The sequence below is a fragment of the Stenella coeruleoalba genome, assembly GCF_951394435.1.
Source record: "Stenella coeruleoalba genome assembly, chromosome: 7".
NCBI lineage: Eukaryota > Metazoa > Chordata > Mammalia > Artiodactyla > Delphinidae > Stenella > Stenella coeruleoalba.
This window is the reverse complement of record NC_137153.1, coordinates 60,107,557-60,135,162: the sequence shown is the minus strand read 5'-3', so window position 1 is coordinate 60,135,162 and position 27,606 is coordinate 60,107,557. Positions and strand designations below refer to the sequence as shown.

The 27,606-nt window shown below is 36.7% G+C and overlaps 1 protein-coding gene across 3 annotated transcripts in view; it reads right to left on the bottom strand.

Annotated features, from left to right (window-relative positions):
• MPDZ (multiple PDZ domain crumbs cell polarity complex component) overlaps positions 1-27,606 on the bottom strand; it is a 779,300-nt gene that overhangs the window by 640,381 nt on the left and 111,313 nt on the right. For all 3 annotated transcript variants that reach the window (XM_079926367.1, XM_079926366.1, XM_079926365.1), the window contains exon 3: positions 22,938-23,038. The gene's annotated coding sequence lies outside the window, so the exon portion shown is untranslated. The remainder of the gene's footprint in view (positions 1-22,937; positions 23,039-27,606) is intronic.

The following is a 27,606-nucleotide window of genomic DNA, read 5'->3' as shown; positions in this document are numbered from 1 at the left end:
AAACAGAATAAATAACCCAGGAGAATGAGTTATATATCAAATTTTAACTTGTATTACTTTTTTTTAATTAAGTGGAAAATGATCAACAATTCTAGCAATGTTACTGCAAATAGTCTACTCATTCAAAAAAATATTTGGACTCCCTACTACACAACACATAAAAAATAGCTCTGGGTAAATTAAAGAGACAAAACAAAAGAAAATCACAGGGTGGGGAACTTCAAGATGGCAGAAGAGTAAGACGTGGAGATCACCTTCCTCCCCACAAATACATCAGAAATACATCTACATGTGGAGCAACTCCTACAGAACACCTACTGAACGCTGGCAGAAGGCCTCAGACCTCCCAAAAGGCAAGAAACCCCCCACGTACCTGGGTAGGGCAAAAGAAAAAAGAAAAAACAGAGACAAAAGAATAGGGACTGGACCTGCACCAGTGGGAGGGAGCTGTGAAGGAGAAAAGGTTTCCACACACTAGGAAGCCCCTTTGCGGGTGGAGACTGCAGGTGGCGGAGGGGGGAAGCTTCAGAGCCATGGAGAAGAGCGCAGCAACAGGGGTGCAGAGGGCAAAGTGAAGAGATTCCCGCACAGAGGATCGGTGCCGACCAGCACTCACCATCCCGAGAGGCTTGTCTGCTCACCCGCCGGGACGCGCGGGTCTGGGAGCTGAGGCTCAGGCTTTGGTCGGATGCAGGGAGAGGACTGGCGGCGTGAACACAGCCTGAGGGGGCTAGTGCCCCACAGCTAGCCGAGAGGGAGTCCGGAAAAAGGTCTGGAGCTGCCAAAGAGGCAAGAGACCCTTGTTTCAGGGTGCACGAGGAGAGGGGATTCAGAGCACCACCTAAATGAGCTCCAGAGACGGCCTGAGCCGCGGCTGTCAGCGCGGACCCCAGAGACGGGCACGAAATTCTAACGAGGCTGCTGCCGCTACCAAGAAGCCTGTGTGCGAGCACAGGTCACTATCCACACCTCCGCCTGTGCAGCCCGCCACTGCCAGGGTCCTGTGATCCAGGGACAACTTCCCCGGCAGAACACACGGCATGCCTCAGGCTGGTGCAATGTCACACTGGCCTCTGCAGCCGCAGGCTCGCCCCGCATCCATACCGCTCCCTCCCCCCGGCCTGAGTGAGCCAGAGCCCGCGAATCAGCGGCTCCTTTAACCCCGTCCTGTCTGAGCAAAGACCAGATGCCCTCAGGCGACCTACACGCAGAGGGGGCCAAATCCAAAGCTGAGCCCCGTGAGCTGTGCGAACAAAGAAGAGAAAGGGAAATCTCTCCCAGCAGCCTCAGGAGCAGCGGATTAAATCTCCACAATCAGCTTGATGTACCCTGCATCTGTGGAATACCTGAATAGACAACGAATTATCCCAAACTGAGGAGGTGGACTTTGGGAACAACGATATATATATATTTTTTCCCTTTTTCTCTTTTTGTGAGTGTGTATGTGTATGCTTCTGTGTGTGATTTTGTCTGTATAGCTTTGCTTTTACCATTTGTCCTAGGGTTCTGTCTGTCCGGTTTTTTGTTTTTGTTTTTGTTTTTTAGTATAGTTTTTAGCACTTGTTAACATTGGTGGATTTGTTTTTTGGTTTGGTTGCTCTCTTCTTTCTTTCCTTTTTTTTAAAACAATTATTTTCTCCTTTTTAAAATAACTTTATTTTATTTTATTTTAATTTATCTTCTTCCTTCCTTCCTTCCTTCCTTCCTTCCTTCCTTCCTTCCTTTCTTTTTTCTCCATTTTATTCTTAGCCATGTGGATGACAGGCCCTTGGTGCTCCAGCCAGGTATCAGGGCTGTGCTGCTGAGGTGGGAGAGCCAAGTTCAGGACACTAGTCCACAAGATACCTCCCAGCTTCACATAATATCAAACGGCAAAAATCTCCCAGAGAGCTCCATCTCAACGCCAAGACCAAGCTCCACTAAACGACCAGCAAGGTACAGTGCTGGACACCCTATGCCAAACAACTAGCAAAACAGGAACACAACCCCACCCATTAGCAGAGAGGCTACCTAAAATCATAATAAGGCCACAGACACCGCCAAAACACACCACCAGACGTAAAACTGCCCACCAGAAAGACAACATACAGCCTCATTCTCCAGGACACAGGCACCAGTCCCCACCACCAGGAAGCCTACACAACCCACTGAATCAAGCTTAGCCACTGGGGACAGACACCAAAAATAACGGGAACTATGAACCTGCAGCCTGTGAAAAGGAAACCCCAAACACGGTAAGATAAGCAAAATGAGAAGACAGAGAAACACACAGCAGATGAAGCAGCAAGGCAAAAACCCACCAGATCTAACAAATGAAGAGGAAACAGGCAGTCTACCTGAAAAAGAATTCAGAATAATGATAGTAAAGATGATGCAAAATCTTGGAAACAGAATGGAGAAAATACAAGAAACATTTAACAAGGACGTAGAAGAACTAAAGAGCAAACAAACGTGATGAACAACACAAGAAAATGAAATTAAAAATTCTCTACAAGGGATCAACAGCAGAATAACTGAGGCAGAAGAACAGATAAGTGACCTGGAAGATAAAATAGTAGAAATAACTACTGCAGAGCAGAATAAAGAAAAAAGAATGAAAAGAATTGAGGACATTCTCAGAGACCTCTGGGAAAACATTAAACGCACCAACATTCGAATTATAAGGGTCCCAGAAGAAGAAAAGAAAAAGAAAGGAACTGAGAAAATATTTGAAGAGATTATAGTTGAAAACTTCCCTAATATGGGAAAGGAAATAGTTAATCAAGTCCAGGAAGTGCAGAGAGTCCCATACAGGATAAATCCAAGGAGAAACATGCCAAAAAACATATTAATCAAACTATCAAAAATTAAATACAAAGAAAAAATATTAAAAGCAGCAAGGGAAAAACAACAAATAACACACAAAGGAATCCCCATAAGGTTAAAAGCTGTTCTTTCAGCAGAAACTCTGCAAGCCAGAAGGGACTGGCAGGACATATTTAAAGTGATGAAGGAGAAAAACCTACAACCAAGATTACTCTACCCAGCAAGGATCTCATTCAGATTTGATGGAGAAATTAAAACCTTTACAGACAAGCAAAAGCTAAGAGAATTCAGCATCACCAAACCAGCTTTACAACAAATGCTAAAGGAACTTCTTTAGGCAGGAAACACAAGAGAAGGAAAAGACCTACAATAACAAACCCAAAACAATTAAGAAAATGGTAATAGGAACATACATATAGATAATTACCTTAAATGTAAATGCATTAAATGCTCCAACCAAAAGACATAGACTGGCTGAAAGGATACAAAACAAGACCCGTATATATGCTGTCTACAAGAGACCCACTTCAGACCTAGGGACACATACAGACTGAAAGTGAGGGGATGAAAAAAGATATTCCATGCAAACAGAAATCAAAAGAAAGCTGGAGTAGCAATTCTCATATCAGACAAAATAGACTTTAAAATAAAGACTATTAGAAGAGACAAAAAAGTACACTACATACTGATCAAGGAATCAATCCAAGAAGAAGATATAACAATTGCAAATATTTATGCCCCCAACATAGGAGCACCTCAATACATAAGGCAAATACTAACAGCCATAAAATGGTAAATCGACAGTAACACATTCATAGTAGGGGACTTTAACACCCCACTTTCACCAATGGACAGATCATCCAAAATGAAAATAAATAAGGAAACACAAGCTTTAAATGATACATTAAACAAGATGGACTTAATTGATATTTATAGGACATTCCATCCAAAAACAACAGAATACACATTTTTCTCAAGTGTTCATGGAACATTCTCCAGGATAGATCATATCTTGGGTCACAAATCAAGCCTTGGTAAATTTAAGAAAATTGAAATTGTTTCAAGTATCTTTTCCGACGACAACGCTATGAGACTAGATATCAATTACAGGAAAAGATCTGTACAAAATACAAACACATGGAGGCTAAACAATACACTACTTAATAATGAAGTGATCACTGAAGAAATCAAAGAGGAAATCAAAAAATACCTAGAAACAAATGACAATGGAGACACGACGACCCAAAATCTATGGGATGCAGCAAAAGCAGTTCTAAGGGGGAAGTTTATAGCAATACAATCTTACCTTAAGAAAAAGGAAACATCTCAAATAAACAACCTAACCTTGCACCTAAAGCAATTAGAGAAAGAAGAACAAGGAAACTCCAAAGTTAGCAGAAGGAAAGAAATCATAAAAATCAGATCAGAAATAAATGAAAAAGAAATGAACGAAATGATACCAAAGATCAATAAAACTAAAAGCTGGTTCTTTGAGAAGATAAACAAAATTGATAAACCATTAGCCAGACTCATCAAGAAAAAAAGGGAGAAGACTCAAATCAATAGAATTAGAAATGAAAAAGTAACAACTGACACTGCAGAAATACAAAAGATCATGAGAGATTACTACAAGCAACTCTGTGCCAATAAAATGGACAACCTGGAAGAAATGGACAAATTCTTAGAAATGCACAACTGCCAAGACTGAATCAGGAAGAAATAGAAAATAGGAACAGACCAATCACAAGCACTGAAATTGAAACTGTGATTAAAAATCTTCCAACAAACAAAAGCCCAGGACCGGATGGCTTCACAGGCAAATTCTATCAAACATTTAGAGAAGAGCTAACACCTACCTTCTCAAACTCTTCCAAAATATAGCAGAACAAGGAATACTCCCAAACTCATTCTACGAGGCCACCATCACCCTGATACCAAAACCAGACAAGGATGTCACAAAGAAAGAAAACTACAGGCCAATATCACTGATGAACATAGATGCAAAAATCCTCAACAAAATACTAGCAAACAGAATCCAACAGCACATTAAAAGGATCATACACCATGATCAAGTGGGGTTTATTCCAGGAATGCAAGGATTCTTCAATATACGCAAAACAATCAATGTGATAAACCATATTAACAAACTGAAGGAGAAAAACCATATGATCATCTCAATAGATGCAGAGAAAGCTTTTGACAAAATTCAACAGCCATTTACGATAAAAACCCTGCAGAGAGCAGGCATAGAGGGAACTTTCCTCAACATAATAAAGGCCATATATGACAAACTCACAGCCAACATCGTCCTCAATGGTGAAAAACTGAAACCATTTCCTCTAAGATCAGGCACAAGTCAAGGTTGTCCACTCTCACCACTATTATTCAACACAGTTTGGAAGTTTTAGCCACAACAATAAGAGAAGAAAAATAAATAAAAGGAATCCATATCAGAAAGAAGAAGTTAAGCTATCACTGTTTGCAGATGACATAATATTATACATAGAGTTCCTAAAGATGCTACCAGAAAACTACTAGAGCTAATCAATGAATTTGGTAAAGTAGCAGGATACAAAATTAATGCACAGAAATCTCTGGCATTCCTACACACTAATGATGAAAAATCTGAAAGTGAAATTAAGAAAACACTCCTATTTACCACTGCAACAAAAAGAATAAAATATCTAGGAATAAACCTACCTAAGGAGACAAAAGACCTGTATGCAGAAAATTATAAGACATTGATGAAAGAAATTAAAGATTATACAAACAGATGGCGAGACATACCATGTTCCTGGACTGAAAGAATCAACACTGTGAAAATGACCATCCTACCCAAAGCAATCTATAGATTCAATGCAATCCCTAAAAAACTACCAATGGCATTTTTCACAGAACTAGAATAAAAACGTTCACAATTTGTATGGAAACACAAAAGACTGCGAATAGCCAAAGCAATCTTGAGAACGAAAAACAGAGCTGGAGGAATCAGGCACACTGACTTCAGACTGTACTGCAAAGCTACAGTAATCAAGACAGTATGGTACTGGCACATAACAGAAATATAGAATAATGGAACAGGATAGAAAGCCCAGAGATACATCCACACACATATGGTCACCTTATCTTTGATAAAGGAGGCAAGAATATACAATGGAGAAAAGACAGCCTCTTCAATAAGTGTTGCTGGGAAAACTGGACAGCTACATTTGAAAGAATGAAATTAGAACACTCCTTAACACCATACACAAAAATAAACTCAAAATGGATTGAAGACCTAAACGTAAGGCCATACACTATAAAACTCTTAGAGGAAAGCATAGGCATAACACTCTATGACATAAATCACAGCAAGATCTTTGTGACCCACCTCCTAGAGTAATGGAAATAAAGACAAAAATAAACAAATGGGACCTAATGAAACTTCAAAGCTTTTTCACAGCAAAGGAAACCATAAACAAGATGAAAAGACAACCCTCAGAATGGGAGAAAATATTTGCAAATGAATCAATGGACAAAGGATTAATCTCCAAAATATATAAACAGCTCCTGCAGCTCAATATTAAGAAAAAACTAAATCCAAAAATGGGCAGAAGACTTAAATAGACATTTCTCCAAAGAAGACATACAGATGGCCAAGAAGCACATGAGAAGCTGTGCAACATCACTAATTATTAGAAAAATGCAAATAAAAACCACAATGAGGTATCACCTCACACCAGTTAGTATGGGCATCATCAGAAAATCTACAAAGAACAAATGCTGGAGAGTGCGTGGAGAAAAGGGAACCCTCTTGCACTGTTGGTGGGAATGTAAGTTGATACAGCCACTATGGAGAACAGTATGGAGGTTCCTTAAAAAACTAAAAATAGAATTACCATATGACCCAGCAATCCCACTACTGGGCGTATACCCAGAGAAAACCACAAATCAAAAAGACACATGCACCCCAATGCTCATTGAAGCACTATTTACAATAGCCAGGTCATGGAAGCAACCTAAATGCCCATCGACAGACGAATGGATAAAGAAGTTTTGGTACATATATACAATGGAATATTACTCAGCTATAAAAAGGAACGAAATTGAGTCATTTGTTGAGACGTGGATGGATCTAGAGACTGTCTAGAAAAACAGAGGAAAACAAATACTGTATGCTAAAGCATACATATGGATTCTAAAACAACAATAAAAAATGGTACTGATGAACCTAGTTGCAGGGCAGTAATAAAGAGGTGGACGTAGAAAATGGACTTGAGGACATGGGGTGGTAGCGTGAAGCTGGGGCAAAGTGACAGTAACATTGACATATACGTACTACCGAATGTAAAATAGTTGGCTGGTGGGAAGAAGAAGCATAGCACAGGGAGATTGGCTCAGTGCTTTGTGATGACCTAGAGGGGTGGGATAGGGAGCCTGGGAGGCAGGCTCAAGAGGGAGGGGATATGGGGACATGTGTATGAATATGGCTGATTGGCTTTGTTGTGCAACAGAAACTAACACAGTATTGTGAAGCAATTATACTCCAATATCAGATGAATGGATAAAGAAGATGTGGCACATATATACAATGGAATATTACTCAGCCATAAAAAGAAACGAAATTGAGATATTTGTAATGAGGTGGATGGACCTAGAGTCTGTCATACAGAGTGAAGTCAGAAAGAGAAAAACAAATACCGTATGCTAACACATATATATGGAATTAAAAAAAAAAAGGTATGAAGAACCTCGGGGTAAGACAGTAATAAAGACACAGACCTACTAGAGAATGGACTTGAGGAGATGGGGAGGGGGAAGGGTAAGCTGTAACAAAGTGAGAGAGTGGCATGGACATATATACACTACCAAACGTAAAACAGATAGCTGGTGGGAAGCAGCCACATAGCACAGGGAGAGCAGCTCGGTGGTTTGTGACCACCTAGAGGGGTGGGATAGGGAGGGTGGGAGGGAGAGAGACATGGGAACATATGTATATGTATAACTGATTCATTTTGTTATAAAGCAGAAACTAACACACCATTGTAAAGCAATTATGCTCCAATAAAGATGTTAAGAAAAAAGAAGATTAAAAAATAAAAATTCTGGAGAAAAAAATGGTGTGTGTCTAGAACTATGTTTTAATATTAAAACAAAACAATTTCCTGAGTGGAAAAAATTAAGGGGTAGCAAAATTAGAGGAACTCTTTGTCCAAAATTTTGCAAACCCATAAAGATGTTGTCAAAAGCTGTGGAATCTATTTTTAGTTTTTTAAGGAAACTCCATACTGTTCTCCATAGTGGCTGTATCAATTTACATTCCCACCAACAGTGCAAGAGGGTTCCCTTTTCTCCACACCCTCTCCAGCATTTGTTGTTTGTAGATGTTTTGATGATGGCCATTCTGATTGGTGTGAGGTGATACGTCATTGTAGTTTTGACTTGCATTTCTCTAATGATTAGTGATGTTGAGCATCCTTTCATGTGTTTGTTGGACATCTGTGTATCTTCTTTGGAGAAATGTCTATTTAGGTCTTCTGCCCTTTTTTTTTTTTTTTTTTTTTTTGCGGTATGCGGGCCTCTCACTATCGCGGCCTCTCCCGTTGCGGAACACAGGCTCTGGACGCGCAGGCTCAGTGGCCTTGGCTCACGGGCCTAGCCGCCCACGGCATGTGGGATCCTCCCGGACCGGGGCACAAACCCGTGTCCCCTGCATCGGCAGGTGGACCCTCAACCACTACGCAACCAGGGAAGCCCATTTCTGCCCATTTTTTGACTGAGTTGTTGGGTTTTATTAATATTGAGCTGCATGAGTTGCTTATATATTTTGGAGATTAATCCTTTGTCCATTAAATCGTTTGCAAATATTTTCTCCCATTCTGAGGTTGTCTTTTTGTCTTGTTTGTAGTTTCCTTTGCTTTGTGAAAGCTTTTAAGTTTCATTAGGTCCCATTTGTTATTTTTATTTCCATTTCTCTAGGAGGTGGGTCAAAAAGTATCTTGCTGTGATTTATGTCAAAGACTGTTCTTCCTATATTTTCCTCTAAGAGTTTTATAGTGTCTGGTCTTACATTTAGGTCTTTAATACATTTTGACTCTATTTTTGTGTATCGTGTTAGGAAACTAAAAATAGAACTATCATATGACCCAGCAATCCCACTATTGGGCATATACCCTGAGAAAAACATAATTCAAAAAGAGTCATGTACCACAATGTTCATTGCAGCACTATTTATAATAGCCAGGACATGGAATCAACCTAAGTGTCCATCGACAGATGAATGGATAAAGAAAGTGTGGCACATATATACAATGCAATATTACTCAGCCATAAAAGGACATGAAATGGGGTTATTTGTAGTGAGGTGGATGGACCTAGAGCCTGTCATACAGAGTGAAGTAAGTCAGAAAGAGAAAAACAAATACCATATGCTAACACATATATATGGAATGTAAAAAAAAAAAAATGGTTCTGATGAACCTAGGGGCAGGACAGGAATAAAGACGCAGAGGTAGAGAATGGACTTGAGGACATGGGGAGAGAGAAGGGTAAGCTGTGATGAAGTGAGAGAGTAGCATTGATACATATATACTACCAAATGTAAAATAGATAGCTAGTGGGAAGCAGCTGCATAGCACAGGGAGATCAGCTCAGTGCTTTGTGACCACCTAGAGGGGTAGGATAGGGAGGGTGGGAGGGAGATGCAAGGGGGAAGGAATGTGGGGATATATGTATACATATTTCTGATTCACTATGTTATGCAGCAGAAACTAACACAGCATTGTAAAGGAATTATACTCCAATAAAGATGTTAAAAATAAATAAATAAAATTAAGATGATGGAGGACCTTAAAAAAAGAAAAAGCTGTGGAATCTATTAAAATCACCTCAAATGAAATAAAGTCTGAAATGATAGCATCATGGCAAATTCATTTTACAACACAGATAGTATACACAAGTCCAAATCACCTCCCCCATGTACAGCAGAAACCTATCTATTGGAAAACTTATGTTACTACCTCTCAAAATGGAGCATGTCTAGATAGTCTCAGACATGTGAAAAAAAATTCATCACTTAAGCTGTGTATTAAAATCTGAATGTTGTAATGTATTACATTGTTTTGATCAAGGGATAAAAGGCCAGTTGAAAAGACACTTTTGATTAGTCTTTGGCTTTCTTAGACGATTTCAATATTGGCCTCACTTTTAAATGAAAAGAATTAATGTTAGCCTCATCTTGAGAAGAGAGTCACCTCCAACATTTTGGAAATTGCAAATAGCGTGACGGACAGAGTGCAATGTGTTAGATTGGTGGTTTTCAATCAGGGCAGTTTTGTCCCGAAGGGGACATTTGGCAATGTCTGGAGTTATTTTTGGTTGTCACAACTGCTGAGGGGGCAGTACTACTGACATCTAGTAAGTAGTAGCCAAGGATGCTACAAAGCATTCAACAACATAAAGAACTACTTCTCAAAACAGAGAATTATACACCGCCAAATGTCAGTATTGCTACTGTTGAGAAGTCCTGTGCTAAGTAAAAATAAAGCACAGTCACAATATACTTTCAAGTGGAAGTTGTTAACTGTAGAAAAATAGTTTCAACTAAATATGTTTTATAATCGAACATAGGTATTTATATTATATGTGTATGTATATTATATATATATGTGGGTGTACAGAGATAGATAGACAGATAGATAGACAGTTGTTCATTTGTTTGTTTGTTTAAATAGGGATTATGCACTTAGGGATAAAGGCGTATCACACATAGTCCAGAAAGCTAAGAGCAGACAATAAAAGTAAATAGAAAAAGGATAAATATAGAAAGCAAAAAGTAATAAGGAAAAAGTAAGAACAAACATATTGGTTAAGAAAAAAAGACATAAAACAAGTACATTTGTTAAATAAACAAGAAGCTGAGTATGTGAAAGCACCTGTGAAATGTAAAAAAAAACCAAGCAGGCCTATAATAGTTTTTAAATGTAAGAAAGAAAATAGAAAGAGGAAAAAATACATATAAACAACATTAGGAATGAAAGAAGAACATAGATTCACAGACATGGAAGAAATTAAAAATCATAGGTGAATGCAATATAAAAATCTATAACAATATACCAATTAGGAAAAATTTATAACACACAGAATAATACTATAGTTTTGTAGATGCATATATGCATAATTGAATATAAAACAGTGTTACATGACATATATACAGTATTGATACTATGTATAAAATAGATAACTAATGAGAACCTACTGTATAGCACAGGGAACTCTACTCAGTGTTCTGTGGTGAGCTAAATTGGAAGGAAATCCACAAAAGACAGGATATATGTATACGTATAGCTGATTCACTTTGCTGTACAGTAGAAATGAACACAACATTGTAAAGCAACTATACCCCAATTAAAAAAAAAACAAAACTGTTACACACAACTTCAGAATAGTGGGTACCCCTAGGCAACAAGAGAAGGGAAAGATGGAGTTGAGACTTTAGCTCCATGTACAATGGTTTATTTTTATTCTTAAAAATAGGATCTGAAGCAAATTCAATAAAATGTTAACATCTGTTAAATCTGGGTGGTCACTGTTTGGGTGTCTGTTATCTCAAGTTCTGACCTTTTCAGAATATATGAAATGTTTCATAATTCAAAATAGAAAAATTTTAAAATAGCTCTTGTCATAGAATTTTGGCAAAGGTCTTTTAAACAGCTAAATAAATTAAATTTGCTGATTTTTCTCAGGCCTATTTTCCCAGTCAAATAATTCAAAGGGATTAATCAGTGATGATTTCTATTTTTAAAGATAGACTCCCTTGATTTCACTTTGATAAGCTGTAGGAGTAGGTTAAGCATTTTCTGGGAATACTCATACACAACAAATGTCACATATCTAAATTCTGAATCCCACTCAAGATAGTTGAAGCATTTGATCTTAATGATTACTGGACAACCAAAAACAGAGGCATGAGTCAAGCTCTTAGTCCATGGAAATTACCATTTGTACTACTTCTCCTCTGATTAGCTGATGCTTCTGCCAAGCCTGCCCTCGCCATCACTCAGGCGTGACACTCTGTGACGATCCGGAGTGGTCTGTCCCAGTGGTCCTGTTTTGCCAACCCCAGATCTAATCACTGAAATCTTCACAACTGTTCTCAACACCTCAGGGTTCAACAGCTAACCTACATCCATACCCCGCAGACATCTCCCCTCTCTTCCCACTCCAGGTCCTGTCTGCCTTTTGTGGAAACCACCCATGCCCTCTGGCTTCTCTGGAGTCTTGTGGGGCAGAACACATCTTTTCCTCTCTACTACCTTCAGCTTTCATTTCCTTCCTCCTAGGGACTACTCAGTTTAACACACATCCAATGATCTTAGACTCTCCCCAAAGAGAAGTTTGGGTAGGGGTCATGCTTTGATTCAACTTTTATTTTTATTTCTTACTTGCAGAAGCTGTTAATGACTGCTTAGAACAGAAAACTCAGAATTCAGAGCATAAAACTTGGCTCCCCTCTTGTGAAATCTGGGAGAAAAGAAACAACACCTTATATACACCAACCTTCTATAGCAGCTTGAACAAAACTCTCAATCAGCAATTCGACCATATTTTGCATAACTATCACATGATCCCACTGTTTTATATAGTTTCTGCCAATGTCCAGATATAAAATCAAGTGCCCTTTGAGGAGAATCCTCTATTACAGGAGAGTCCTCTGCATATTTTGGTTGGGAAGAGTTCTTCTCATTCTTCAGTTTCTTCAAAACACCAGGTTGGATGCCAGGCTGCCAATGTACAAATGATCTACCTTCAGTTTTCCCATTCATTTCAGCATACCTTGTGCTTTTAACATTATTTGTTCTCTTACCTCTGCCCTGGTTCTGTCAAAAGACAATTTCAGAGTGGGAAACTCCCTAAGGTCCTTCAGAAATGACTGCAGCCAAGAATTAATTGAGACTCTGTTATCTCCTTTCTCATTTTTGTGATAGACCTTTCACACTGTATCCATCTCACTGTTTTTTGGCTGACTTCCTCCCTCTAATTTATTTAAAGAACTACATATTATGGGCTTTGCTTTTGCTTGTAGAAAGCTCTTAATTTTTTTTTGGAGGGGGTCTATTTACTTTTGAGTTTGCATCTGACTGCGCATGTTTCCTGGGCTCCCTTATTGCTTCTCTTTGGCAGTCTTTCTTACTTTTTAAAAGATGCTTTCCCTCAGGATAGCCTCTTGGATATTTATTGCCAGTAAAGCAGGAAGCATTTTGTTTGAATGTCTGAGATTTAGATACATAGCACATGTCTTTCCTGGACTTCTAACTTCTAATAGGTAATTGCTATTTTTAGAGGTCACCAAGCTTTGCAAGGTATTTGAAAAAATCTCTATATAAATATATGCAGATATACATATTTATTTATTATATTCCTTTCTGTCCCCCAAACTAATGCCTACAGTTGTGTTAGAGTTTGCTTTTCTAAAATTGAGTAATCTAGTGATTAAAAGAAGTTTTCTCTTTGAAAAGCTAAATTCCTTTTTTTGTGATCACCATTGAAAACATATCACAGTGCTCCTGTGATATGTGTATATGCTCCTGTGTATATGCTCCTGATCTAGCCCATATACATTGCTCAGAACCTGACGTAGTTGATATACCAGTTATTTCTTGCTGTGCTACAAGCAAACCCCAAACTCAGTGGCTTCAAACAACAAGCATGTATGACTGCTCATGAGTCTAAGGGCTGGCAGAGCAGTTATTCTGGTCTTAGCTGGACTTACCCATGGATCTGTGGTCAACTGGAGCTTACACAGGCAGCTCTAGGCTGGGCTGTTTCACATATTTGGAGGTCATTTGTCTGTAAACTAGTCCGGGATGACCTCGACTGGGACAACTGGACTTTCCTTATATGGTCTCTCACTCTCCAGCTGGCGAGTCCTAGCTTATTTAAGTGGTGGCGGCAGAGTTCCAAGAAAGTATGGAAGCAGGAGGGGCCTCTTAAAGTCAAGACTCACAAGCAGCATATCGTCACTTCAGCCTCATTCTATCAGTCAAAGCAAATCATGAGGCCAACCCAGACCCAGTGGGGAAGGATACAGGCTCCAGTTCTTGAAGGAGGAGCTGCAGAGTCATGGTATAAGTGGTATAGATACTGGGAGGAGACAAATTGGGGCCACCTTTATACTCAGTCTACCTGCCACTGTTGATTTCCTTTCCTGCCTAACTGTAAAAGTCAAAGTAAACCAAAGAAGATTTATGAGGCACCTCCTATGAACAGAACACCTTATTACTCACTGGTAGGACCCTATTCTGAAGAAATTTTAAATCTTAGAACATAAGAAGGTGAAAGTTAAGCACTCCTAGCAGTCTTGATTTATGAGTGGGTTATGATAAATTTTTTTTTTCTGAGTTGATTATTTAAAATCTGGAATGCATTTCCCATAGAAATATAAATGGTAATTTGGAATGCAGGCAAAGCCATTTTTAAGCCATGATTTATGGTATACAATATAGTACTCAATTATACCATAAATATTATAGGAAATAATTACCTGTGTGAGTGGTTTATATTTCAACATTTGTTCCTTAATTAGTGCTGAGGAAACACCAGGAAGTATCTCACCAGCATCCTTCCTACTCCCTAATTTGGTGATAAAGTCAGAAAATGACTCACTCTGAAGGGAGAAAAACTACATTACACACCTTTATATGCTAAGCCCTTGTAGGTGCATTATCTATTTAATTTTTACAATAGCCCACTGAAGACAGCTTTAGTATATGCCTTTTTATATTTGAGAAAATTAAGAACAAATGATGCTATATAACTTGCCCAAGATCATAAAGCAGGAAATAGCTGTTATGAGTATCCATGTAACTGCAAAGGTCTTGCTTTTCCCACAATTCCACTTTGCCCTGCTGAAACATGTATTGTGGATGAAGTAAGGTCACATACAGTATCTGAAATGAAATAAAACTCATGGGCTAAAACTGAAGATAGGTACCAAGTGCAAATATCATACGTTCAGAGACAGCTTGTAAATATGCCACTAACATGGCCATTTTGCCTCCCAGGCATCTCTTAGAATATGGGATGCTCTCTCAAATAGAATTAAAGGGTCAAAGTTATCTTTCATTTTAATCAATTCAAACAACTGTGTAACGTTATCCTCTGAGCATCAACCAGACGATAGAGCAATTGATGTAACCATAGAAGAAATGTTGTCAGTATGGAGTATTTAAAAAAAAAGTTGAAGAATAGGAATCTGCCAAGGAATGATCAGTTTGCAAAACACTGAGCCTAATGAAGGTGAGTTTTCTGGTCACTGGTGTGGCATACAGTGTTGTAGAATGGAGATAACTGATCAAACTTCACATGGAAAAAATTTCTTTTTTACAACCTAATATTCTTTCTTGTTCAGAATACTTGTTCAGCTTATTTAAGAAAGCTTATTAAACCTATTTTGGCCTTTAAGTACCTTGGGAAGGAGGAGCCCTACCTCAGTACGAAATCTTGAAACTCTCTCTCCTGGACCACAATATCCAGTGTCCTGTGTGTCTTATTGGCATGCCTTAAAAATCCCTGTCTAATCGACTTATGGTTGTAAAAGTTTGTTAGTAAGGTCATTTATTTGAACTTGGAATTCATTTGTTTTTGTTGCAACAATATTATAAGTCAAGAGTCACAAATTTTAGTATTTACAGGAAAACAGGCAGGTTATGTAAGTAAGTGAGGCAGGGCCAAGAGTCAGACAATAGAGACTATGGGAACAGTGGTCAATAGGATGGTACAGATCTTCATGGAAGGCACTCTAATTCTCATTAACAACAACAACAACATTGCTAGCCAAACAAAGTGAGACTGCAGATCAGATTTCTTACTAACACGCCATCTTGATTATTTATGTCATGTGATTTGTAGAGTAGCCCAAAAAGCCTTTCCACTCTTTAGCCACTGTAAAGTAAAACAGTACTTTACTGCATCTTTAATACCCTAGATTTAAAAGGTCTGGTCTTGCAAAGCTGAGCTTCATACTCAAAACTAAAATGATTTCAACAAAATACTTCCCCCTCAGAGCTGATGCCTGAGTAGCTCCCCAGTCTCCTATCTTAGACACATTAGGTGCGTTAAATCTATACATCAATTTAGGGAGAATTTACATCTTTACTATGTTGAGCCTTACAAATCATGAACACAGTATATCTTTTCATTTATTTAGATATCTGTTTTCTTTCATAAGAATTTTGTAGTTTTTAACATATATGTCTTGAATATGTTTTGTTGAATAAGACTGTTAAGAGCTGACATCCTTGCTTAGTTCCTGATCTTATGGGGAAAGAATTCAGTCTTTCACTATTAAGTGTAAAGTTACCTGTAGGGTTTTTGTAGATGTGCTTTATGAAGTTGAATAAGTTCCTCTCTAGTACTGTTTTTTCACATTTATAACTGAGTGGATGTTGAATTTTGTCAAATGCTTTTCCTGCATCAATTGATATGATCATGTGATATTTGTTCTTTCGTCTCTTAATATAGTGGATGACATTGAATGATATTGAACCAGCCTTGTATTCCTGGAATAAACCCCACTTGGTTGAGGTGCATACGTCTTTTCATACGTATCTGAGTTCCATTTGCTAATATTTTGTTAAAGATTTTTTGTCTATAGTCAATAGGGATACTGGTATGTAATTGTCTTTTGTTGTTTTGGTATCAGGGTAATACTAGCTTCATGAAATGCATTGGGACCTATATTTTTATCTTCTATCTTCGTTAGGACTCTTAGTTTGTTTGGGCTGCTATAACAAAATATCACAGTCTGGGTGACTGATAGACCACAGAACTTTATTTCTCACGGTTCTGGAGGCACGAAGTCTGAGATCAGGGTGCCAGCATGCTTGGGTGAGCACTCTCTTCTGGTTGCAGAATTCTTGTATCCTCACAGGGTGGAAGGGGCTAGGGAGCTCCATGGGATTTCTTTTGTAACAGTATTAATCTCAACCCTCATGACCTAATCTCATCCCAAAGGCCCTGCCTCCTAACACCATCACATTGGGCATTAGGATCCCAATATGTGAAGTATGGGGGACACAAACACTGAGACCATAGCAAGGAGATTGTGTAGAATTGATGTTAATTCTTTAAAGTTTGGTGGAATTCTCCAGTAAAACCATGTGGGTCTAGGGATTTCTATTTGGGAGAATTTTTAAATTACAAGTTCAATATTCATAATAGTTAAAGGACTATTCAAATGATCTATTTCATATTAGGTGAGTTTTGATAACCTGAATTTTCCAAGGAATTGGTACATTTTATCTAAGATGTCAAATTTATATGCATAGATTTGTTTGTGGTATTCCCTTGTTATATCTGATATCTGCAGGGTCTGTGGTGATATCTCTGTTTCATTCCTGATATTAGTAATTTGTGTCCTCTCTTTTTCTGTTGGTTAGTCTGGCTAGAGGGAGGCCAATTTTATTAATTTTTTCAAAGAATCAACTCTTCATTTCATTGATTTTCTCTATTGCTTCTGTTTTCAATTTCATTGATTTCTGCTCTTATCTTTCTTATTCCTCTGCTTGCTTTGCTTTGCTTTGCATTTTTTCATCTTTCTACTTTTAAGTTACCTATACTGTTGTATTTTGTAGATAGCATAGAAATGGGTCATTTTATTATACTCTACCAATCTCTGTCTTCTAATTGGTATATTTAAGCCAAATGCATTAATGTAATTATTGATATTTTAGGGTTCAAGTCTGCATTTTATTTTTTTGTTTCCTACTTGTACCCTCTGTTTTCTGTTTTTCTGGGTCTTTTTCCTACTTTCCTGAAGGTTAAAAAATTTAGATTACCATTTTTTATATATTTATAGTGTTTTTGAGTGTATCTCTTTTTATACCATTTTTGGTGGTTGCTTGATGCATTATATAATATATATGTAACTTTCAGAGTCTACCAGTGTCATTTTACCAGCTCAACTGAAATATGGAAAATAGATCTCCCTTTACCCTCTTGTGTTTTTAATATAATTATTGCAATTATTTAATATAATTATTGTAAATAATTGTTGTAAATATTGTAAGTATTTAATATAATTATTATAATTATTTTAAATACATTTAGAACCACAATGAAAAAATTAAGTTTTTGTTTCAACTATCAAACATAATTTAGAAAATGTAATAGGAAAAAGAAAGTTGATTGTATTCCCATATTTTGTTTATTATGTACTTTCTTCCTTCCTAATATTTAAAGGTAACGTCTTATATCATTTCCTTTCTGTTTAGAAATTTCTTTTAGGGTAGATCTGCTTATGGAAAATTCTCTTATTTTTTCTTCATCTGAGAATGTATTTTCACTCTCATTTCTAAAGGATAGTTTTACTGCATATAAAATTCTGAATTGACATTTCTTTTAACACATGAAAAATATCTGACCTCCAAAGGGTTGTGATAGAAATTAACCATAATCCAGGTAGTTTTTTTTTTCAGTAGATCAAATGTAATTTCTCTCTCAGTGCTTTCAAGACTGATCTTTGCTTTTAGTTTTCATAAGTTTGATGTTTCTTTATGTGGAATTCTTTGGGTTTGTGATTTGGGGTTTTTACTCAGCCTCTTGAATTCATAGGTTTGTGTCATTTGCTAAATTTGGGAAGTTTTCAGCTATAATTCTTCAAGTACCTTTTCAGTTCTGCTCCCTTTCTTTTCTCCATCCAGGACTCTGTTGACACAAATGTTCGATCTTTTGTCATAGTATCACAGGTTCCTGAGACTATTTTTATTTTTTAATGTTTTCTCTGTGTTGTTCAGGCTGTATAAATTCTGTCACTCTATGTTCAAGCTTGCTGTTTCTTTCCTATGTTCCCTCTATTGTGCCCTTCATTCTGCTGTTGACCCCAATCCACTTTTTTAAAAAAATTTAGTTATTATAATTTTCAGTTCAAAATTTCCTTTTGGTTCTGCTTTATATCTGTATATCTTCCATTTCTTTGCTGAGACTTTCTATTTCTCACTTTTTGTCAAGTGTATTTCTAATTGCTTACTGAAGCATTCTTATAGATGCTTTAAATCTTTGTCAGAGAATTCTAACATTCTGTCATCTCGAGAATTGCATCTATTGACGGTCTTTTTTCATTCACTTTAGAACTTCTTGATGCTTGGTATGATGAGTGATTTCAAATTGAAACAGACATTTTAATGTTACGTTATGATACTCTAAATCTTATTCAAGCACATTTTATCTGGCTTTCTGTGACACTGTTACATCAAGGGAAGGGAGGCATAGTCTCATTATTGACAGGTGGAAGTTCAGGTTCCCCACTTAGCCTCTACTGACACACAAGGGAGTGCTTCTTGTTATGACACACAAGGGAGTGCCTCATGTCATCTCCACCAACACTGAAGTAGGAAGGATCAGGACTTGTTTTTGCCAAGTGAAGACAAAAATCCCAGCTCTATACTCAACCTTCTCTAATATCACCTGGGTGTGGGTTTGCATGAAGAAGGAGTATTCTCTCTACATTTTATACTCTTTTTATTTTGTTTTATATATAATACCTAAGGCTTTGAGTTGTACTTAGTGATAGGAATAGGGAAAATCTGGCCTACTCCATCTTCCCAGAGGAAGTTGCTCTACCATGCTCTTTTAAGTCATGTTTTAGTCTATGTTTGTGGTTTTAAACCTGGTTTTTATCTTTGTAATGATTTAATTTCTTTAAAAATAAATTTATTTATTTATTTATCTTTGGCTGCATTGGGTCTCTGTTACTGCGCACGGGCTTTCTATAGTTGTGGAGAGTGGGGCCTATTCTTCATTGTGGTGCATGGGCTTTTCATTGTGGCGTGGAGCACGGGCTCTAGGTGTGTGGCCCTCAGCAGCTGCGGCATGGAGGCTCAGTAGTTGTGGCGCACGGGCTTAGTTGCTCTATAGTATGTGAGATCTTCCCAGACCAGGGCTCAAACCCGTGTCCTCTGCATTGGCAGGCAGATTCCCAAACACTGCGCCACCAGGGAAGCCCCTGTAATGATTTAATATTGCTCTTCATGTTTTCTCTGAGTTCTGCAGGCCCACTATTCATTTTCTCTGTTGATTTGTAATCTATATTTTGAACTATTTTGGTAATTTTCCTCGTGGTGCATTCTCTTCTTCTAACTTTTGATTATGCTACCAATGTGCTATTAAATTTTTATTACTTAATGTTTTTATGTACAGGCTTAAAGGTCTATTATACACAACATAATTGATTTTAATACCCATAATCCAGAACTAACAACTTGGGAGAAGGAAAAGGAAACGAAAAGGCATTTCAACAGCAACACAACTGCTTTGAATGGTAATATGCATTATCCCAAGAATAAATTACAACACTAATAAGAATGTGAAAGAAGGTAGTGTCATCAGCAAGCTGGGGGAACAGAAAGCCCCAGACACACCTTCTACCATGAGGACACTAATTCAACATGGACCAGTTTCCTCTGTGAGAAATCTAGAGGTCAGTTAAGAGGTTCCTGTACCCCCAGGCAAATGCAAAACTAACTGTACAGAAGCTAGTAGGAAAATTTCTCGCACCATCTCACCATAGTCCCTCCCCCTGGCACAGCGCCACGTGAGCATGAGGAAATTCCAAGTTGCTAGCTTCTTCTTGGGGAAAGAAAGTGAAGACCAGACTATTCACCCAATGCTCTGACTCTTTGGAGGTGAAGGGGGCTGCTTGAGGGACTAGGTTCTTTCTCAGCTGTCTCCAGAGTGTACCAGCATACAGTGGACTGGGGGCTACTAAGAACAAAAAATAACTAGACAATTTGCTGCTACTTCAGAGGAAATAAAAGATAAGTGGTTGCCAGGAGTTATGGGGAAGGGAGGGATGAATAGGCAGAACACAGAGGGGTTTTAGGGCAGTAGCTACTCTCTATGATACTATAATGATGGATATATGTCATTATACATTTATCAAAACCCATGGAAGGTACAACACCAGAGCAAATGTAAAGTATAGACTTTGGGTGATGTGTGTGTCAGTGTAGATTCATCAGTTGTAACAAATGTAGCCATCTGGAAGGAGATATTGATAATGGGGTAATCTATGTTTGTGTGGGAGCAGTTGAGTGTATGGGATATTTCTGTACCTCCCTCTTAACTTTTCTGTGAACCTTAAACTGCTCTAAAAAATTGTCTTTAAAAAACAAAGGCGAGATACAGACTTTTTCAGATACATAAAAGCCCAAGGGAGCTCATCATTACTAGAACTGCTTATAGGAAGTGCTAAAGGGAGTCCTTCAAGTTGAAATGAAAAGATGCTAAACAGCAATGCAAAAGCATAGGAAAACATAAATCACACTGGCAAAGGTAAATATATAGACCAATATATAGTGGTGGTGTATAATGGTGGTGTATAAATCACTTTTAATTCTGATACAGAAATTAAAAGATAAAAGCATAAATATAACTATAGAAATATGTTAATGGATATGTAATATAAGAAGATGTAATTTGTGACACCAATAACATAAAGTATGAGGGTGGGAGAAGAACAAGTGTGAGTTTTCATATGCAGTTGAACTTAAGAAGTTACCAGCTTAAAATAGATTGTTATAAGAGGTTTTATGTAAGCCCATGGTAACCACATAGAAAATACCTATAGAAACACACAAAAGAGAATGAGAAATGAATCAAATCATATCACTACAAAAAAATCAATGAAACACAAAGAAAGACAAGAGAAGAAAATAAGAACAAAAGAGCTACAAGACAGACAGAAAACAATTAACAAAATGGCAATAGTTAAGTCTTTCTCTATAAATAATTACTTTAAATGTTAACAGATTGAACTCCCCATTCAAAAGACCTAAAGTGACTGAATGGATTAAAAAACAACAACAACATCCAACTATATGCTGTCTACAAGGGACTCACTTTGGATTTAACGATACACATAGAGTAAAAGTAAAAGGATAGAAAAAGTATTCCATGCAAAGAGTAACAAAAAGAGAACAGGGGTGGACAAAATTATATCAGACAAATTTACTTTCACTTAAAAACTGTCATAAAAGACAAAGAAGGACATTATATCATGATAAAAGGGTCAATTAACCAGGAAGATATACCAATTATAAATACATATGTACCCAACATCAGAACACCTATACACATGAAGCAAGCACTGACAGAATTAAAGAGGAATTAGACAACATAATATTAGTAGAAGATTTCAATAGTCCACTTTTAATAATGGTTAGAACATCCAGACAGAAGATCAATAAGAAAACAGAGTATTTGAACAACACTAGCTAAATGAACCTAAGAGACCTATACAGAACATATACAGTCTTAGCTAGACTAAGAGAAAAAGAGAGAAGATTCAAATAATATGAGAAATGAAAGAGGACACATTACAACTAATGTGATAGAAAGGTAAAGGATCATAAGAGACAACTATGGTCACTTAAACATGAACAAATTATATAATATAGAAGCAATGGATAAATTCCTAGAAACATACAACCTACCAATACTGAATCATTAAGAAGTAGAAAATCTGAACCAACCTATAACTAATGGGAGATTGAATCAGTACTCAATAATCTTCCAACAAAGAAAAGCCCAGGACCTTATGGCTTCACTGGTGAATTCTACCAAACATTTTTAGAAGAATTAATGTCAATCCTTCCCAATCTCTTCCAAAAATTTGAAGAGCATGGAATATTTCTAAATTCATCTTATGAGGACTCCATTACCTTGACACCAAAACCATAAAAAAATACTAAGAGAAAATAAAACTATAGGTCAATATCCTTAATGAATATAGATGCAAAAACCCTCAACAAAATACTAGCAAACTGAATTTAATGGCACAAAAAATGGATTATACACCATGGCCAAATGGGTATATCCCTGGGATGCAGAGATGTTTCAACATACGAAAACAAATCAATGTAATAAAGCACACTAACAGAATGAAGAATGAAAATCACATGATTATCTCAATAAACACAGAAAAAGCATTTGACAAAATTCAACAACCTTTCATCAAAAAAAAAAAAACAGTCAAAAAACTAAAAATAGAAGGACATTACCTCAATATAATGAAGACCATGTACAGTTGACCCTCGAAAAATGCAGGGGTTGGGGGGCAGATCACCTGGACAATCAAAAATCCATGTAAGTTATACCTTGGTAACCGAGGGGAATTGGTTACAGGAACTGCCACAGACACCAAAATCCATGGATATTCAAGTCCTATAGTCAGTTCTCCACATCTTCAGTTCTGCATCTGTGGATTTAACCAACCACAGATCATGTAGTACTATATTTATTGAAAAAAATCCATGTATATAACCCATGAAGTTCAAACCCATATGGTTCAAGGCTCATCTGTATATGAAAAGCCCACAGCTAGCATCATACTTAGTGAACAACTGAAATCTTTTCCTCTAAGATCAGGAACAGAGCAAGGATGCCCAATTTCACCACTTCTATTCATACAGTAGTGGAAATCCTCACCAGAGCAATTAGTCAAGAAAAAGAAATAAAAGATTTCTAATCAGAAAGAAAGAAGTAAAATTATCTGTTTGCAGATGACATACTCTTATATGTAGAAAACCCTAAAGATTCCACAAAAAGCCGTTAGAACTAAATAATGAATCCAGTAAAATTGCAGGATATAAAATAAACATACAAAAATCTGTTGTGTTTTTACACAATACCAGTAAACAATCTGAAAATGAAATTAAGAAAATAATCTCATTTACAATAACATCAAAAAGAGTAAAATACTTAGGAATAAACTTAACCATTAGGCAAAGACTTATACACAGAGAACTACAAAATACTGTCAAAAGAAATTAAAGAAGACACAGATAAATAGAAAGATAGGCTGTGTTCATGGATTGGAAGACTTAATTTTATTCAAATATCCATATTACCCAAAGCAAACTAAAGATTCAGTGCAATCCCTATCAAAATTCCAAAGGCATTTTAAACAAAAATAAAAAAAACAACCTTCATATTCATATGGAACTGCAAAGGATACCAAACAGCAAAGCAATCTTAAGAAAAACAAAGCTGACACCTCACACCTCTGATTTTAAAACATACTGCAACTTGTAAACAGATGAAATTAGAACATTCTCTAATACCATATACAAAAATAAATTCAAAATGGATTAAAGATCTAAATGTAAGATCAGATACTATAAAACTCCTAGAGGAAAACGTAGGCAGAACACTCTTTGACATAAATCATAGCACTATTTTTTGGATCCGTCTCCTAGAGTAATGGAAACAAAAGTAAACATAAACAAATGGAACCTAATTATACTTAAAAGCTTTTTAATAACAAAGGAAACCATAAAGAAAACAAAAAGACAACCTACAAAATGCGAGAAAATATTTGCAAGTGATGCAACCAACAAGGGCTCAATCTCCAAAATATAGAAACAGCTGATGAAGCTCAATATCAAAAAAAACAAGCAACCCAACTGCAAAATGAGCAGAAGACCTAAATAGACACTTCTTCAAAGAAGACATGGCCAGATGGCCAAAATGCACATTAAAAGATGTTCAACATTGCTAATTATTAGAGAAATGCAAATCAAAACGAAAACAAGGTATCACCTCACACTGGTCAGAATGACCATCATCAAAAAGTCTACAAATAGTAAATCCTGGAGAGGGTGTTTAGAAAAGTGAACCTTCCTACACTGTTGGTGGGAACGTGAATTAGTGCACCCACTATGGAAAACAGTATGGAGGTTCCTTAAAAAACTAAAAATAGAGTTACTTTATGATCCAGAAACCCCACTCCTGGGCATATAACAAGAAAAGCCAAAACTCTAATTTGAAAATATACATGCATGCCAATGTTCACAGCAGCACTATTTACAATAGCCAAGACATGAAAGCAACCTAAATGTCCATCAACAGATGAATGGATAGAGAAGAGGTGGTATATGTGTATATAATGGAATATTACTCAGCCATAGAAAAGACTGAAATAATGCCATTTGCAGCAACATGGATGGAACTATAGATTATCTTACTAAGTGAAGTAAATCAGTTAAAGATAAAAAAGATAAATTCATATGACATCACTTATATGTGGAACCTAAAATAATGATACAAATGAACTTATTTACAAAACAGAAATAGATTCACAGACATAGAAAACAAACTTATAGTTACCAAACGGAAGTGGATAAATTAGGAGTTTGGGATTAACAGATACACACTACTATATGTAAAATAGATGAACAATAAGGGTCTACTGTATAGTACAGGGAACTATATTCAATATCTTACAATAACCTATAATGAAAAAGAATCTGAAAAAGAATACATATATATATATATATCTGAATCACTTTGCTGTATACCTGAAACTAACACATTGTAAATCAATTGTATGTCAATTAAAATATAAATTTGGAAGAGAATTATAATTTATTATGTGCTAACTTTTATACAGTTCAGAGTTCATTTTTTTCCATATACATATTGAACTTTCCCAGCACCAGATGTTGAAAAGCCTATTTTTTCTCCATTGAACTGTCAATTGCCTACATATGTATGAGTCTATTTCTAGATTCTATCCAGTTCTATTGTCGTATTGGTCTATCATTATGCAACATACCATGGTCTTGATTATTATATACATTTATAACAATATTTGGAGTTAGGAAGAAGTCCTCTAACTTTGTTTTCCTTTTCAAAGTAATTTGCCTGTTCCAGATATCTTGCATTGCCCTTTCACATTAATTTTAGAATCATCAATTTCTACAGAAAAATTGTGCTGATATTTTGATTGAGATTTCACTGACTCTACAGATTAAGGGGGATGGACATCTGAAAAAAATTGCATCTTTTGATTCATAAACATGGTATATCTCTCAATTTGTTTCCATCTTCTTTAATTTCTCTCAGTGATGTCTTATAGTTTCCCATGCACAGACCTTGCACAACCTTTGTCAGTTCGATCCCAAAGATTTTATATTTATTATACGATGATATTTTTAAAATTTCAATTTCCAATTGTTTTTTATTTGTTCATAGAAATAGTTGATTTTTGTAAGTTGATCGTATATTCCAGAACCTTGCTAAAATCACTTTTTATTTCTAGTAGCTTTTTTGTAGAATTCATATTTTCTTTATAGAAGATCATGTTTTCTATGAATAAAGACACTTCTCATCTTGTGGTTCAACTGGGAAATAAGTTGCTTCCAAGCACACTCAGGTTGTTGGAAGAATTCATTCAGAGGTCATCCTCAGCTGCAAGAGGTCACTTCTAATTCCTTGCTACATGGACTTCCTCAACATGGTTGCTCACATCAAGCCCACAAGGAGAATATCTAGAGTGAGTCTTCATGGAAAACAGAGGCTTATATACATAAGGCTTACATAACCACAGGAGTGACATCCTGAAACCTTTGTTAAAGTCAAGCTGTTAGAAATAAGTCACAGGTCCTGCCACACTCAAGGGGAGAAGATTATACAAAAATGTAAATACTAGAAGGTGGGGATCATTGAAGATCACTTAGGGTTTGTCTACCACAGATTATGTCACGCGGTAGTAGTATCCTGGATTCTAAGTGTTTTGTGCTTAGGCATAGGGGCAGGTGCGTGTTTGCGTGTGTGTGTGTGTGTGTGTGTGTTTCTTTCTTTCTTTCTTTCTTAAAGGGAAAATGATCAGTCCCTCTGGGTTGTAGTCATTTCCATTTACAATTTTCATCTCCATGCTTCATAAGTCACATTTGCAATGGCTAGTTTTAGGGTCAACTTGGCTAGGCTATCATACCCAGTTATTTAATGAAACACTAGTCTGAGTGATACTGAGAAAGTATTTTGTAGATGTGGTTAACACCTACAAATCAGCTGATATTAAATAAATGACATTACCCTCCATAATATGGGTGAACTTCATCCAATCAATCGAAAGCCTTAGGAACAAAAAGAGATTTCCCAAAGAAGAAACTCTGCCTCAAACCAGCAGTATCAACTCTTACCTGATTTTCAGCCTGCTGGTCTTCTCTACAGATTTCAAACTTGCCAGACCCCACAAATGCATAAACCAATCCCTTAAAAGAAATCTCTTAATATGTAAAAAATAAATATATAAATAAAACATACTGCAAAGCTACAGTAATCAAAATAGTACAGTACTAGCATAAAGAGGGACGCAGACCAATGGAACTATATGGACAGCCCAGAAATAAACCCATACTTATACTTAAGGTCAACTAATATTTGACAAGGGTGACAAAAATCCACAATGTGGAAAGAATAGCTTTTAATAAATGATGCTGGGAAAACTGAATACTCACATGCAAAAGAATGAAATTGGACTCGTTACACCACACACAAAAACCAACTCAAAATGGACTAAAGACTTACTTAACACTTGTTAGAGGAAAACATAAGGGAAAAGCTTCATGACATTTTTCTTGGCAATGATTTCTTGGATATGGCAACAAGGCACAAGAAATCAAAGCAAAAATAAAACAAGTAGGAGTGCATCAAACTAAAAAACGTATGCATAGCAAAGGAATCAGAGAGAGAAAAGCAGGAGAGTAAAATTAGTGAAGTGAAAGGCAAACAGAATGGGAGAAAACATTTACAAACCATAAATCTGATAAGGGGTTAATATTCAAAATATACAAGGAAATCCTACAACTTAAGGGGAAGTTTCTTAGCAGAAAACAAGCAACCTAATTAAAAAATAAACAAAACAGTTAGACATTTCTCTGATGAAAACATACAAATGGCCAGCAGGTATATGAAAGGATACTCAACATCACTAATCATCAGGAAAATGCAAATCAAAATTACAATGAAATATTACCTCAT